General features: G+C 35.6%; 1 pseudogene; it reads left to right on the forward strand.

The window, feature by feature from the left end:
* The first annotated feature begins 3,984 nt into the window (after window positions 1–3,984).
* LOC140851433 (uncharacterized) lies at window positions 3,985–10,260 on the forward strand (annotated as a pseudogene).
* Window positions 10,261–13,995: the final 3,735 nt, after the last annotated feature.

Consider the following 13,995-nt stretch of genomic DNA (forward strand, 5'->3'; position numbering starts at 1 on the left):
TGATTTTCATGTGAATGTGCTTTATGACAAGCTGGAAGGTCTGATAATTTATTGTTCACAGCAAGGATCCCATGGCTTTATCCGGTGAGCTTCTTCCGCATAATCTTGGGCATAAATGGGTATTCGTTTGTTTGGTTTGTCCTTTTCTGTGATTCAGAAAATGGTCGGATATGAACATGAGCCACAAAATATTAACAGGTCTCGCCGAGCATATTAGATTCTTGATTTACATCAGGGAGAGCAATGCCTTCTGTTACGTGATGCAACATCGGCAATGGATACAGCAGGCTTATCTTGAGATCTTTTATTTACTTTTGGTCCTCACTATCTTAATAATAAAGTCTAGATATCTGAAACCAGAAGAACTCCGAGGCCAGCAGAGGGCTGTGAGAAATGAATAGTTCAAGCACTGCAACCGAACTCCTTTTTGTCTTTACATGAGAACATGGTTTGTTAATTACGGCCACTGTGACATTGCAGTAGCTGTTCTAGTGGTGTTGGAGATAAACTGTTCTACTTTCAGAAGGCATTTTTACAGTGGTTATCATTTTGGCCGCTGCTCCACTATAATTGTCATCATGCAACAGAAAATGAGAGACCGTTATTTGAGAATTTCATGCCACTCCTCTTGAAATATTGAACTAAAAATTTTATTTTTGTTCAAAAAGCAAATATCTATATGGGAAAACGAGGTATGATGAAATAAATTATTTTACTTTGTTTCTATTATTAGTGCTAACGAACATTATAGTAGCTATAATAATTCTATTCCATCCGAATTAGGCAGATAATGGCCACCATTTCCATTATGATGGTAAACAACTATTTTGGTGAGGGTTTGCATTTGGGGATGTATTATTGATGGCTTGAGAAATATTTTTTCCATCCTGTAGATAATCCAACTTTGGTTTTTAACATTTTAACCTTGTTATAGGCTTCACCTTGTCGAGTTTCTACTACCACTCTACTAACATTTTTGTCAAGAGTTTCAGGTCTTCAGGCCTTGGTAAAAGGACTTATGACCACATACTTCAAATTTTGCCTGTGTCTGGTGTTGAAATCCTTATTACAAGCAATAACAAAAGTCAGTCATGGTATTTGAACTCCAAGGCCTGGAAAAAGAAGTGTTTCTAACTTGTGAATTGCTTCATCAGGTACACGATGCTCAGTTGAATGAGTTCCAACTCAAAAACATTCTTCCAACAACAACACCAAAATTAGAGAAATTTATGATCCAAAACAAACAAAAGTAGAAGGGTGGAGATGAAGGCTTCCCTCGTGCACCTGATGAAGAGATGAACTAATGAGCACCAGCACCTGGTCATGCAAAAATTTAGTGATATCGAGGTTTTCTAGGCTGTCCTATGTAAAACCCCTTGTGTCAACCCTTCAACTAGTCTCGGCAGCTGATGTGCTGATTCTACTTCAAAATTGACATGAGGATTTTTACGTGGGACTCCCTTGGAATAAAAGTATTGCGGGTCATCTTGTTAACTTAGAACTGGTTGCTGCGCCGCCACCGCCGAGACGAGTTTAAGAACTAACAGAATGATTTTACATATGAACGCCTATACGGCACATGTATCACTTCCAAGTTTCTATTCTAACCTGCAATGTGGGGAGCTAGTCCGGTGATTCGAATTGGATAGAAGAAATTTTGAACCAAAATTTAATGATCTCTTGACTGATAATCATAATAGGATTTATGTGATTATGATTTTTTTTTTACAAAATATCATCTATTGATATTATTGTAGTGTAGAATAGAAGGCATCATTAATCTTGTGAGCTAAGAGAGATTTTAGTTTATACAAGAAGGAATCATTCTTTTCAAATGAGATATTTTCTAAGAACAAAATCATGAAATCAGTAAGTTAAAATGGACAATATGTCATATACCAAGTCATGAATTTTTGACCACAACAATAATATGTCAGGTAAATAATCATCTTTACAACTATGAAATTTTTTCTATCCATACACTAATCTGCAGTAAAAAATAAGAAAACTGATATCTCTCGTCTATATACAAATTTTTTATTTGACTGAGGATTAGGTTATCACGTAGAAAAAAAAAAAAAAAAAACTAGCCCTACGTATCTTTCTCATGTGAGATTTTTTAGAAAGGTAAAATTATATTTTATGTATCGAACCACGAGCCCTTAACCAGCGATAGATACGATCCTAGCTGCACCCAAGCGTCCAATTTACTCTATCTCTGCTCTGTGGTATTTATTCTGAGCATGCTCTCTGTTCCAAATTGTAGTTAGAATTCCAAAGAGGGATCGATGTACCATGCATCTAATGACAAGAAAAGGCATCAGAAATATAAAAGAAACAAAAGGCATGAGGGAGAAAAATGGGTGCGGTTCTTGTTAATCCAAGAGACCGCGTAGAAGGGTCATAACCACGTTTCGTGCCCATTACATCCACCGTCATCATCACCATTTTAGGTCGAGTTGTACGGGAAACATGACATGAAGGGCCAATGCGCATGCAGAGAACTCGCAGGTCCAGGATGTTAACGGAGACCTCAAACTGGAGTTACGTAAGAAGGCTTCGCAAGTCTTCCACGTCGGCGGAGTAGCTTAGGGGACGGAGCATGGGACCTCCTTATCAAGAAAGGCAAAGCAAGATCAGAAACGACAAATCGGACAGAAAGGGACATCCTTTTACGTCAAAACTACCAGGCACCCACCTCGTGCTAAAACCTGTACAGTTTGCTCACCACCCGGTGATTAAATATGTGGGCTTTAATAGATTTCCTTTTTTTTTCTTTCCTAGAAAGCATTGTGGTCTAATTTATAAAGGCCTTCTCATATCTAATCAAGATATTATAGAAGAAGGTCTCCCATGATTGTTGTACTTGCCTTCAAGCCTCATTTTATCACATATGGAAAAAAAAAGGGTTAGCTAAAAGATAATCAGCTAATATAGCCCAAACAAACAATAGAACTCTTGAGTCCTGACATAGACCAGCATAAATTACATTACTCTATGTATGGATCTTATTAATTATTTTTAATGATTGGGATCATTTATGAATTCTTTTCTAAGTATTCTTAACATTACTTATTAATTAAACCAGCTTTTATTCAATAAAATATCTAAATTTTTCAAATTAAATTTATGAAAGTACAATATCGATGACATTTCATTATAAATAATTATTTAGGACTTCTTAATCAACTATTTTTTTTATTTTAAAAAAATATGATTTATTTGTTATGATAAATCTACCACTTTTAGTCTACACATATCTATTTATTTATTAATTATTAACAAAAAGTTTAAATTTAGAATTTTATTTAATTCTTAAATTAATAGAATAGATAATAGGATGGTTTTTAGATATGTTTAACAACTTATTTTGATAGTTCAAAACTGTCAATAAGGATGATTATAACTGAACAACTAGATGCGGAATGATTTTACATTAATCAAAATTTGGCCGCATCTAATTTGCTTCCATAATGTTGAACTATATACAATCATTTAGATATATTAAGGATATGATGCATAATTTATTTTTTTAAATTTTATTTTGAAGTAAGGTTTTACTAATCTAAATTGATATCTTTCTTTCTATGACATTAAAGTTGTTTTATTTTTTTTATCAAAAAAAAGTTGTTTTATTTCTTCCCTCTCTTTTTTTTTTTTTTTTGAGGCATACAACAGCAGGATGGTCAAAGTAGGACCGGTTTTTATTCTCTAGTGAAATATAAATTCCATAAGCTTCTCGGTTGAGACGCTGAGGTAATCGCACGGCAGAGTAGCCGAATCCTGGTGGCCTGTGGGACGGAATTGCAGGTACGTCCCCTCGTAATTGCCCATAGACGTCGAGGGCATTTCCGTCAATCCATTTTATTTAAGAGAGAGAAGAGAGAGAGACAGAGATAGGGACAGAGACACTGGGGAAAGAGAGAGAGAGAGAGAGAGAGAGACAGACAGACGGAGGGAGCAGGGGAAGGGCGAAGGATTTGATTTTTTTTTTTTTTTTTTTTGCCTTCTCTCTCTTTTTTTTTTTTTCGCCGTTAAATCTCCGTTAGATGCTAGTTGGTGGCGATGGTGTCGGACCAGGAGATAGCGAGCTGCGTGGAGTCTCTCCTCCGGCAGTCGGGCCCCTACGCCATCGCCTCCGTTAACGGCGTCGTCCGGGAGTTGGAGGCCAAACTCGGCCTCGACCTCTCCCACAAGGCCGGCTTCATCCGCGACCAGATCGACCTCCTCCTCGGCCCCCCCAAAGACCGTTTTGCTCTCCAAACCCCCCACCAATTCCACCCCCAGGCCCAACCCCTCCACCACCCCCGCCCCCAATTCCAGCCCCTGCCCCCGGCCTCCTCCTCCCCTTCACCCAGCTCCTCCACCACCCAGAGCTCTCCTTCCGCTACCCCCCGGCGCCCCTCCCAGCCTCGGCGGCGGCCCAGCAGCAGCTCCGGCAGCAGCAGCATCAGCAGCTGCAACAACAGCAGCAGCACCAGCCTCCGCTGCTGCCGGTGCCGGCAGCCCCGGAGCATGCCGCGCCTTCCCAGAAAGAAAGGTGACTCCTTTTTGCTTCTTTCTTGCCCAATTTTGAAATTAGGGTTTTGGTTGGTGTGAAAGCTGCGTGCTTTTTAGTGCCTAAAGTAAAGTTGCGTCCTTTTTTTTTTTTTTTTTGAATAAAAACAATGTATGTTATATGCGGTTGATGAGACGGAAATAGGTTTTTAAGCTGGAGTTGTGGGTATGCGAGGTTTGGGCGGGGAAGTTGGAATTTTGGAAGATTGATGCTTTGTGTTTTGAAAAGAGGTACCATTTTGCATTTGGAGTTCCGCAACCTGGAGATGGTTAAAATGTATAGATTTGGTGGTTGTAAAATTTTGGATTTCTGTATCTAAAATAATATTTGTTGGATTAAACTATAGACTTTAAACCTGGGTTTACGGTGAATAATTAAATGATTCTTCTTCATTATTTGTGGACCAGTGCTTATGCACATGTTTGGTTGAAGAAAAAGGAATTTTACTGCATCTCAAAATTTGGCACCCTTGGAGTTGTGGAATATATGGAAAATGGAGAGTTCGATTTGGGAGTTCCTTCTTGTCGTATGAACACTTTGATTAGGTGACGCTTTATACTCCTTTTAGAATTTGAAGTGTGAGAAGAAACCGGATGGCTGAGAGGGTGGTTTGTGAATAAATGAAAGATGCGTGAGAGAGGGTTATTTGAAAATTAAAGCGATAAAATGTAAGACATGTTTTGATGACATCAATTGCTAAAATGAGATGGAAGATCGCATACAATACTAATTTTGAGATGACTATTATAGCCATTGGAAGTTGGTGCTTCGTAGCAGAGTTGCAGAGGCTTTGAGTTACCCTACTGTGTTAGGTGGGGAATAAAATGCAGTGGGAGTTTGATGAAGACACGAACAAGATTCTAAAAATTTAGACTTGGTATCGCTGATGATTGAACAAAAGGAACATGTTGATCCACTTCTAACCATAAAATTGATTTGAAGCAAGGTGGACGAAGTGGTTTGTACTCTTGAAGTTATTTTATGCAATTGCAACTTAAAGGTAAATATCTTAAGTCAACAAACTGAATAGGATATCGATTGGTGTGTCCATGTAGATGTTATATGACAAAATGGGGACATATTGTAATTTGAGTTGTTGGAAAGTGATTTGGAGAAGTGTGCTAAAATTAGCATGAACAAAATTAAACTTCATACATTCAGAGAACCTTATGAGTTTCATTGCAAGAGAATTAGGTAATATTAAACCGCATGACTGGTATAATACATGCAATAGAAATTAGAGGGCTTCAAAATGTGGGATGATATTGTGTTGAGGGATTGGAGAACAGCATGGACGGCCCAAAAAATTCAGGGTAGAAGCTTTAGGATGGTAAACCAAGAAAATGGTTGGGCAAATCTTTTAGACTGATAGAAATTCTAAAAGGAATTTCAAAGTTGACTAAAACAAATTAACTAGTCTTGTTGAGATCACCAATTGACAAAAAATGTATAAGTTCTTTTCTTGCTGAACAAAGGAAATTCCAAAAACATGCATAAAAATGTCCTTGTCCTTTTTCTTCTATTTGCGAAGATTTATGCCATCTAAAGCCTTTATGTCTTCCCCTTATAGCAAATATCATACTTATCATTGCACAACCTACTGATCCGCAATGGTTATTCAGTTTGCGTGTCATGTCTCTAACAAGGAAAACTTTAGTGGTCCAAAATTAAAGCGTCTAATGTAAATTCTCTATAAGTAAAGATGAGGGTCATGATTATAATTATTTACGCCTCCACTTTTTTTCTTTTTTTTTTTCCTTTTTGTGTGTGTGTGTGTGTGTAGATGCTTAAAATGAAGATTTAAAGAGAAAGAATTGGATCAATATCTTATGGTGATCTTTTGAAAACAAGAGTTTTTCCTTGCCGTCACTCCAATCTGGTGTCACCCAATAGATGTGGTGAAGCAATATGTTGATTGGGTTACTGGCCTCCAGAGACTCCCTACTGATGGTGTGAATCAGGGTGAAAGACCTGTCTTGAGGGTGAAGTATCGTTAAAGTTTCTTATTAGGATGTGAATGGTAGAGGGGCATGTTAATACATTTGACCAACTACAAAGTTGATAAGCTCTCTAAAACTATTTAGAAGCAATTTTGGGCTGCGTGGTTACAGCCATGGCTGCAAAATCAGTAGGGTGGTGGGTTCAGCCTCTGACTGTTCGGACTTCTATTTTTCTTTTAAATATCATTTTTGTATAGGTGACTGGATGTTACATGCTAGTTACCTCTGTGTATTGAATTTAATGTCCAAGATTTCTTCATCAGTTTTAACTTCCATGTAGAGCATGCAAACTGATTTTTCTGCCACTGATGTGATGCTTTTAAGGAAGATACTTTTTCCACCAGGTAGGTCGAAGTATTTTGTAAATCTAAAGGGTTTTAACAATTTCAAGCTTGGTAGTGAAAGTATTTTGTTTTTGTGGATACATTCTTTTGTTTGGATTGGAAGTGTTGGTTTGAGGAACCTTGAAAGAAGAGCTTGTTTTCATCTTGCATTCGCCTTTCCCTCCCCCCTGGGTGGAAGTCTTTCATTTGTAATTTTATTTGACTACATTGTCTTCCTGTCATTTTATCAGTCTCAATCTCTTGTTCGTACCCAAAAAGGCAAAAGGTGTTAGATGGGCGAAGGCCACTCATTTACTAACAACAAAAAGGCATACCTTTTACCCAATATGCACTTAAACTACAGGGCTTTTGTGAAGACATCAATGGCATTGCTTGGTTGTCTGATGTTGATGTGTTAACCATTTGTGATTTATGTTTCAGTGCTCCTGCTGGAGTTAAACGAAGAGGTGGACCAGGGGGTTTAAGCAAAGTTTGCGGTGTTTCACCTCAACTGCAGGCCATCGTTGGTGAGCCGACTATGGCAAGGACTCAGGTTCCTCTTTCTCCTGACTGAACATTTTCTTTCGAGAAGTTCATCTTTTTCAAAGCTCATTTTTTGAAAACCCATACTCAATATTTGGACTTGTTTAAGGATATCAAAGGTGCACGTGTATCTTGTTTCAGATTGTGAAGCAGCTGTGGGCATATATTCGTAAGAATAATCTCCAAGATCCTAATAACAAGAGGAAGATCATATGCAATGATGAACTCCGTTTGGTTTTTGAGACTGATTGTACTGACATGTTCAAGATGAATAAGTTGTTAGCTAAGCATATAATACCACTTGAATCTACAAGTAAGGCTTTTTCTTTTTGTTTGTGTTGTACAAATATGTCACAGGTGATTAATACTCAGATCTGTTTCAACTTTTGCAGGAGATCCTGGTCGAGACTCTAAAAAGTTAAAGACTACCGCTACAGAAGTGGTTTCTGCAACAGAACCTGATGCTGATCAATATTCGGTTGTTATATCTGATGCACTGGCTAATTTTTTTGGAACTGGTGAAAGGGAGATGCTTCAATCGGAGGCTTTGAGGCGTGTTTGGGATTACATAAAAAATAACCAGCTGGAGGTTAGTCTTTTCTTTTGAGAAATTTTTCTTTGCCTTTTTTTTTTTTTTTTGATCTCCAGCAGGTTTCAATAACTCTTGGTTTAATTTCAATTGTTTGTTTGTTTAATGTAATTTTTATCAGGACCCTATGAACACAATGATAATTTTATGTGACTCCAAACTTCAACAACTTTTTGAATGCGAAAGCCTTTCTGCCTTGGGATTATCAGAGATGTTGTCGCGCCATTTGTTCAAGCGATCCTAACACATGCTGTTTACTGGTTACATAGTCCTTACTCCATTCCTGATATGCACATATTTTCTCCAAATTTTGATTTGCTAAATGCTTTCTGTCTTGGCACCATGCACTTGTTTATGTTTGACGCTGGATTCTGGGTACCTGAAATGCTTTCAGAACATCAAGGAGATCAATTTACTTGTTTCAAATAGGTGAAAAGTCGTTGCAGTGGGGGACTTTCTGTTGATGGAAATATAATTCAGCAATTTCTGAAAAATGTGTATTGGATTAGATTATTGTGCTTAGAATTCTTGAATTTCTGAGAAACTGTCATGAAATCAATGCTTCTGATGGTTTTAATAGCGAGTTTGGATCAGTTTCTAAAGTGAAAGAGAAAAAGGAACTGGAGTAAGAGGGAAAGTAATGAGAAGATAAAATACAATGAGAGGGATAACAAATTGTTTTTTCATAAAGTTTCACCATAATATCTAAATCATTGGTTGACTTCTCTCCTTTTGCTGTTTAAGTGATTTAAACCTCAAGAAACAAGAATCAAGTTTAGACCCTTAATCTAATCGATTTAATCTTATTTTCCTCAATGTACAAAGCAATCTAGAACTAGATCTGCAGAATTGTGAGCACAATTTTAGCATCGATGGAAAATGCATCCTTTCAGTTATTTTTTCAGAAGAGCAGCAGACATAAGATACTAAAAACCTAAAACAATGCATATAATAAATAAAAAAGAGAAAAGTAAATTTAACATAAATATTCAAACAAATGTTTAATTTAAACCATCATCTGAACTTCAGATTACATCAGATTATGTTTAGAAACATGATAGGCTATGCAGCTGAGTCAGATTTTATAAGTTTTCACAAAGCCTAGATTATTTTTGGCCATAATGTGCTTTCATAGAACATGTTCTGAAAAATCAACTATGAGAAGTTTCTTTGCACTGTCACGGATTGAGAGAGAATCATATCAAATGATACTTTGCATCATGTAAACTAAACAGTTTATATGCATATAAACTATGGAAATATCATGTTTGAACAACGAGCACATTGTGATCTCCAATATAGATGATGTTAGTAAGTATTTGCCTATCATAGCATTGATGTGAATGATAGGCTATAATATCCAGGACTTGGTTTTCTTGAACTTTGTGTGGATTGTGGAAACTTTGATATATTGATTGCATTACGAAGTGCCAGCATTCTTATTTTTCTTGATGAAGTGGGGGTGTAGAGCTGCCACTTGGTTCACTATCCTTGATATTGCACCAATTTTGCTTCTAATTCATTAATTTGGAGGCTAAAGTTAGACCCAAGAACCATAATATCAGCCACCAAGAATAAGCAATCAAGTTCTGCATGTTTATCTCTGTAGTTTATTCCTTTTGTCTTCTTCTTTTCCCCTTTTTTAACACCTTTATTGGTCTTGAAAAATCAGCAAGTTTGGTGTTCATCTTTTTCAGAATCAATCTTTATATAATTGTTCAAATCAGTTAATTTGTGAGAACAACTCCCCAATGCGATTGCATTCCTTGGAGCTCTATTTCATATATGTTACCTTCATTGAAATGATTAATTCTTATGTTTTTTCATCATTTAATATGCTTATGATAGAAAGTGCAATTGCCGAAGTCTGTTCTTACTAAAATTAATGCTTTAAAGTTTTTAACTTTCGTGGCTGACTAGCTTCATTCTTGTTTGTGTTGTATAGTTGAGTTTTACCTTGTTGATATGATACATGTGTTAGATTCTTCGTAGATAATTTCAACTGCTATGGTTGGCATATCGGAAAATAAAAGAAATAACAGGCGTTCTTCCATCTTTTATGTGCAGATGAGCAAGTTCAGTGGCATCTAGGCGATCTAACAATGTAACAGATACTGATGAAAAAAGATCATTTTGTTTAATGTGTTTTGATTGGTTGTATTTTATTATGTTTAACAAATTGTTTGTTTATGGGCAAGATGTAGTTTACTTTTTCAGTAGTGGCAAGAAAATGATGATGGTTGATCTCATAGTGTCCCATTCTAGTCTTGTTGAATATTATCAGTCTCTTACTTCTGTTGTTATTGAAGGAAAAAGAAATGGAAAAATGATTACCTACTTTGGGAATGATCAACTCTGTTTGCAAATGTTCTAGTTGCACTCTGCTGTATTATCAAGAACACCTGAGCATCATGCTTTTTATATGAGAGTGATGTAGGTAGCACAAGTCTGATCATCCTCTCTTGCTGCTCATAATGTTTCTTTGCCTCTACAAGCAAGGCAGTCCTCACTGTGTGGCTGAGCTCCACAAATAGCAATACATGATATAGTGGTGTCGTTGCATGGAGGTGACATTCATGAGGCTTATTTTGGGAGAGTTATTTGGGAAGATTTACTTGTTAACAGATGGCAAATAAAGTAGCTATACAGCTGACTATTCTATCCCGTTATCGTCATAAGATGTATGTAGGTGTATAAATACATGTGTATGTGTGTCCTGCTCCTCTGGTTTATTTAATTTGTCCATCAAGGTTGCATTTATGAGTGCTAGAATACTGCATACTGCACACTAGTTATGATTCCAAGTATTTTTCTTCTGTAAATAATAATCATTGGAGGTTGCATTTGACATATGCAACTGCGTGTTGTTCATCATGTAAAATAATTTCTGATATACTGCCTCGCTGATTTAAATATCGGCAATTAAGGCAGCAAATGAACTGTAAAGATTTTGTCGCTTAATCCTGTTTGATTGTTCTTTTTGTTGTAGCATAGCTTTTTATTCTTCTTGGATTAGAGTAGTTACTTTTTTCTGCGATTCTTGTGAAGTTTTGTCCCCTTTTTTTTTCAGTTGAAAATATTAAAATGCTGTTGCATTTTTGTAGTTGTACCTTCTTGCTTATCTGGAAATTTCATCGTATGCACCTGAGTTTGTTTTAATTTCTATTACAAACGAGAAATTGTTTGGACTTTTTGTTTTATTTTTAAAAAAAAACATTTTGATAGTTCTTGCCATCTTTTGCTACAGGTATTCTTCTTTTAACTAATATATATGTTTGTTGCTTCATTTTCACTTTATGTTAAAAATTTTACAATGGTCAACTCTTTAAATGTGTTTCTCCTGAAAAATGTAGCTTTTCCCTTAGCACATATATTATTTTGGGTGATTAACTTTTGATTTTCTGAAGGAATCCTTCTCTTCCAATCTTATAAGAATTTTGGTTGTTATTTGCACATTCCAATCTCCTATTTCAAATTCTGTGTTTTTATAAAAAAGGTAATTACTTTTGTTGTTTGGTTTTATAAGTTCTAGTTTATTTTTTTATCATTACCATTGTTCTTTTTACTTTTCTTTAAATTGAAACAATTACTTTCTAGCATTACTTTTGCAAGGTTCTCTTTTCCATTTCTTTTATTCCAAACATATTTAAGTTCAAATGATCTTTCCCATTCATATAAAATTATATTCTCAAATTTTTTCTCAAATCATTTACATTGTGTTATTCATGAAAAAAAAATTCCTCCAAATTTTCAGAACTTGGGTTTTTTCCACAAATCATTAGATGTTACAGTTTTCAGAAGTTCTGTTCTTGAATTTTTCTAATGTCACATTAAATTCTTTTTTTTATGAATATCTATTTCTCAAGTATGCTAGCTGAAATAATTGTGTTTGTTTTGGATGATAAGTTCTTGTTTTTCTTTTAATCATTACCACAGAAGTTTTACTTTCTTTAAATCGAAACAATTACTTGTACTAATACTATTGCGGCATTCTCTGTTCCATTACTTTTGCTTCATATTTAGCTTCAAATGCTCTTTCGTAATCGAGTTTCTGGTTTTCTCCTCAAATTTAAATGATTTGTTTTTCTTTCAAAAAATATTTTTTTCCAATTTTTTATAAGATCGGGTTCTTGGATGTTTTTCTCAAATCATTTAGATGATGTGTTTTTCACAAAATAATGTGCGAGTTGAGATAATATTTTTGTTGCTGTGGATGGTTAGATGTCCTGGTTCTTTTATCACTACCACCTTTCTTGCTTTTCTTCAGTTGTAACTATTGCGTTCTTCTAATGCTCTTGCATGGTTCTCTCTTTCAATATTATTGTTTCAAATATGTTTAGCTGCAAATGCTCTTTTGTAGTTGTATAGAATCAGTTTCTTGGATTCTTTCTCAAATCATATAAATATTTGTTTTCCTTGGGAATTATTTTTCCATAAATTTTAATAGCAAGCTTGTACACCCACACACGTGTGTGCACGTATATATGAGGCGCAATCACTGCAGCCCTCTGTTAGCGCTAAAGGGAGCCATATTTTGGTTCCACGAACATTACAGATTTGTCTTGTTGGAAACTTACAGTGGTTTTTGACTTCCCGTGTAACTTTTGTTCGACGTCCACTCCAAATAGAATGGCTGGTTTATAATTCCGAGTCATACACACTTGTATCCTTTAACATTGTTTATTAAGAATGGGCATGAAAATGACTTTTGCTTTAATATTGTTTTGTCAACCTTGAGATAGTACAAGACATGCAAGTGATTTAGCTTTACACAAAATGCTGTAGATCATTTATTCCATTCTGTGGTTTGAAAGGATTAGAAAATCCACACTACTTTCTGGAACTGTTTTTATTTATTTATTTATTTATTAATAGTAGACATAGTTTTCGAGAGAATTATACAAGAGAAACTCTGAGAAGTGTTGAAGAAAATAAGAGAACTTAATTACACAAAGTAGTGTGGCCAAGCTGGGCTGCAATCTCTCTTTTCTTTCCCTTTCTCCTTTGTCCCTCCTTTCTCTCGCTCTCCTCTCTCTTTTCTTCTTCTTCTCTTCTCTTTTTCTCTTTTTCATTCTCTGGCATTCACAGCCTCCTCCACTTGCGAAACATCCATTTCCGCAAACAACTCTAACTCCAACATCTTTCATACTAGAGGATCACCGGCCTCTTCTCCACCTAACCAGACACTAACTTTCATAGCAGTAGTTACACCATGCAATTTTAGTTTTTATTGCTAATAGCCAAAGAAAGAGAGAGAAAGCATCGCACACCTATGTATGGGACCTTTATTCTTTTTAAAAAAAAAAAATGATTTCTTGTTTTAGGTTTGAGACTATTATAAAGATGGTTTGGGAAAGTTTGATTTAAATATGATATTGTCATTGTTTTCTAAAAAAATTATTATTATTATGAGTGATTGATGTCATTCTTACAAGTATGCATGGTTTTCATCTATTTTTTGTCAAAGACCATTGAGCTGTCTTTGAATTTGAAGTAACCCCTCTAATAAGGATGGCAATCCATAATCATTTAATCTGTTTAACTTATTTCAATTCTTAGTAGATTGGGTTAGATTACTTGTTTAATAAAATGGTAGGTATGGATGAAGATTTTTGACCCATTTAATAAATAAATCAGATTTCAGGTTGATAGATGTTTGATATATATTGCATCCGACCCTACCCATATGTCGTTGGACACGACTGGCCAATGGCCATCCTACCCTCTAATAATCTTGTTTATGTCAACGTGCATCCAAGAGGAGTCATGAGTAAATGTATACATTATTTTTCTTCATGTGAAACACATGCGTTCTTCAATGAGACAAGAAATATAACTAGGAATACAAAACTAAGCAAGCAGTATATAGAGGCAACCCTTCTCTTCCCTTCAAGAATGCCTGAGGGTGCAATCCTATCCATCATAGGCAAAAAGATTTTTTCCAGCTTCTGCAACCAAAAAGAAAAAAAAAAAAGCACCATC

Source organism: Elaeis guineensis, chromosome 1, assembly GCF_000442705.2.
Source record: "Elaeis guineensis isolate ETL-2024a chromosome 1, EG11, whole genome shotgun sequence".
NCBI classification, from domain to species: domain Eukaryota; kingdom Viridiplantae; phylum Streptophyta; class Magnoliopsida; order Arecales; family Arecaceae; genus Elaeis; species Elaeis guineensis.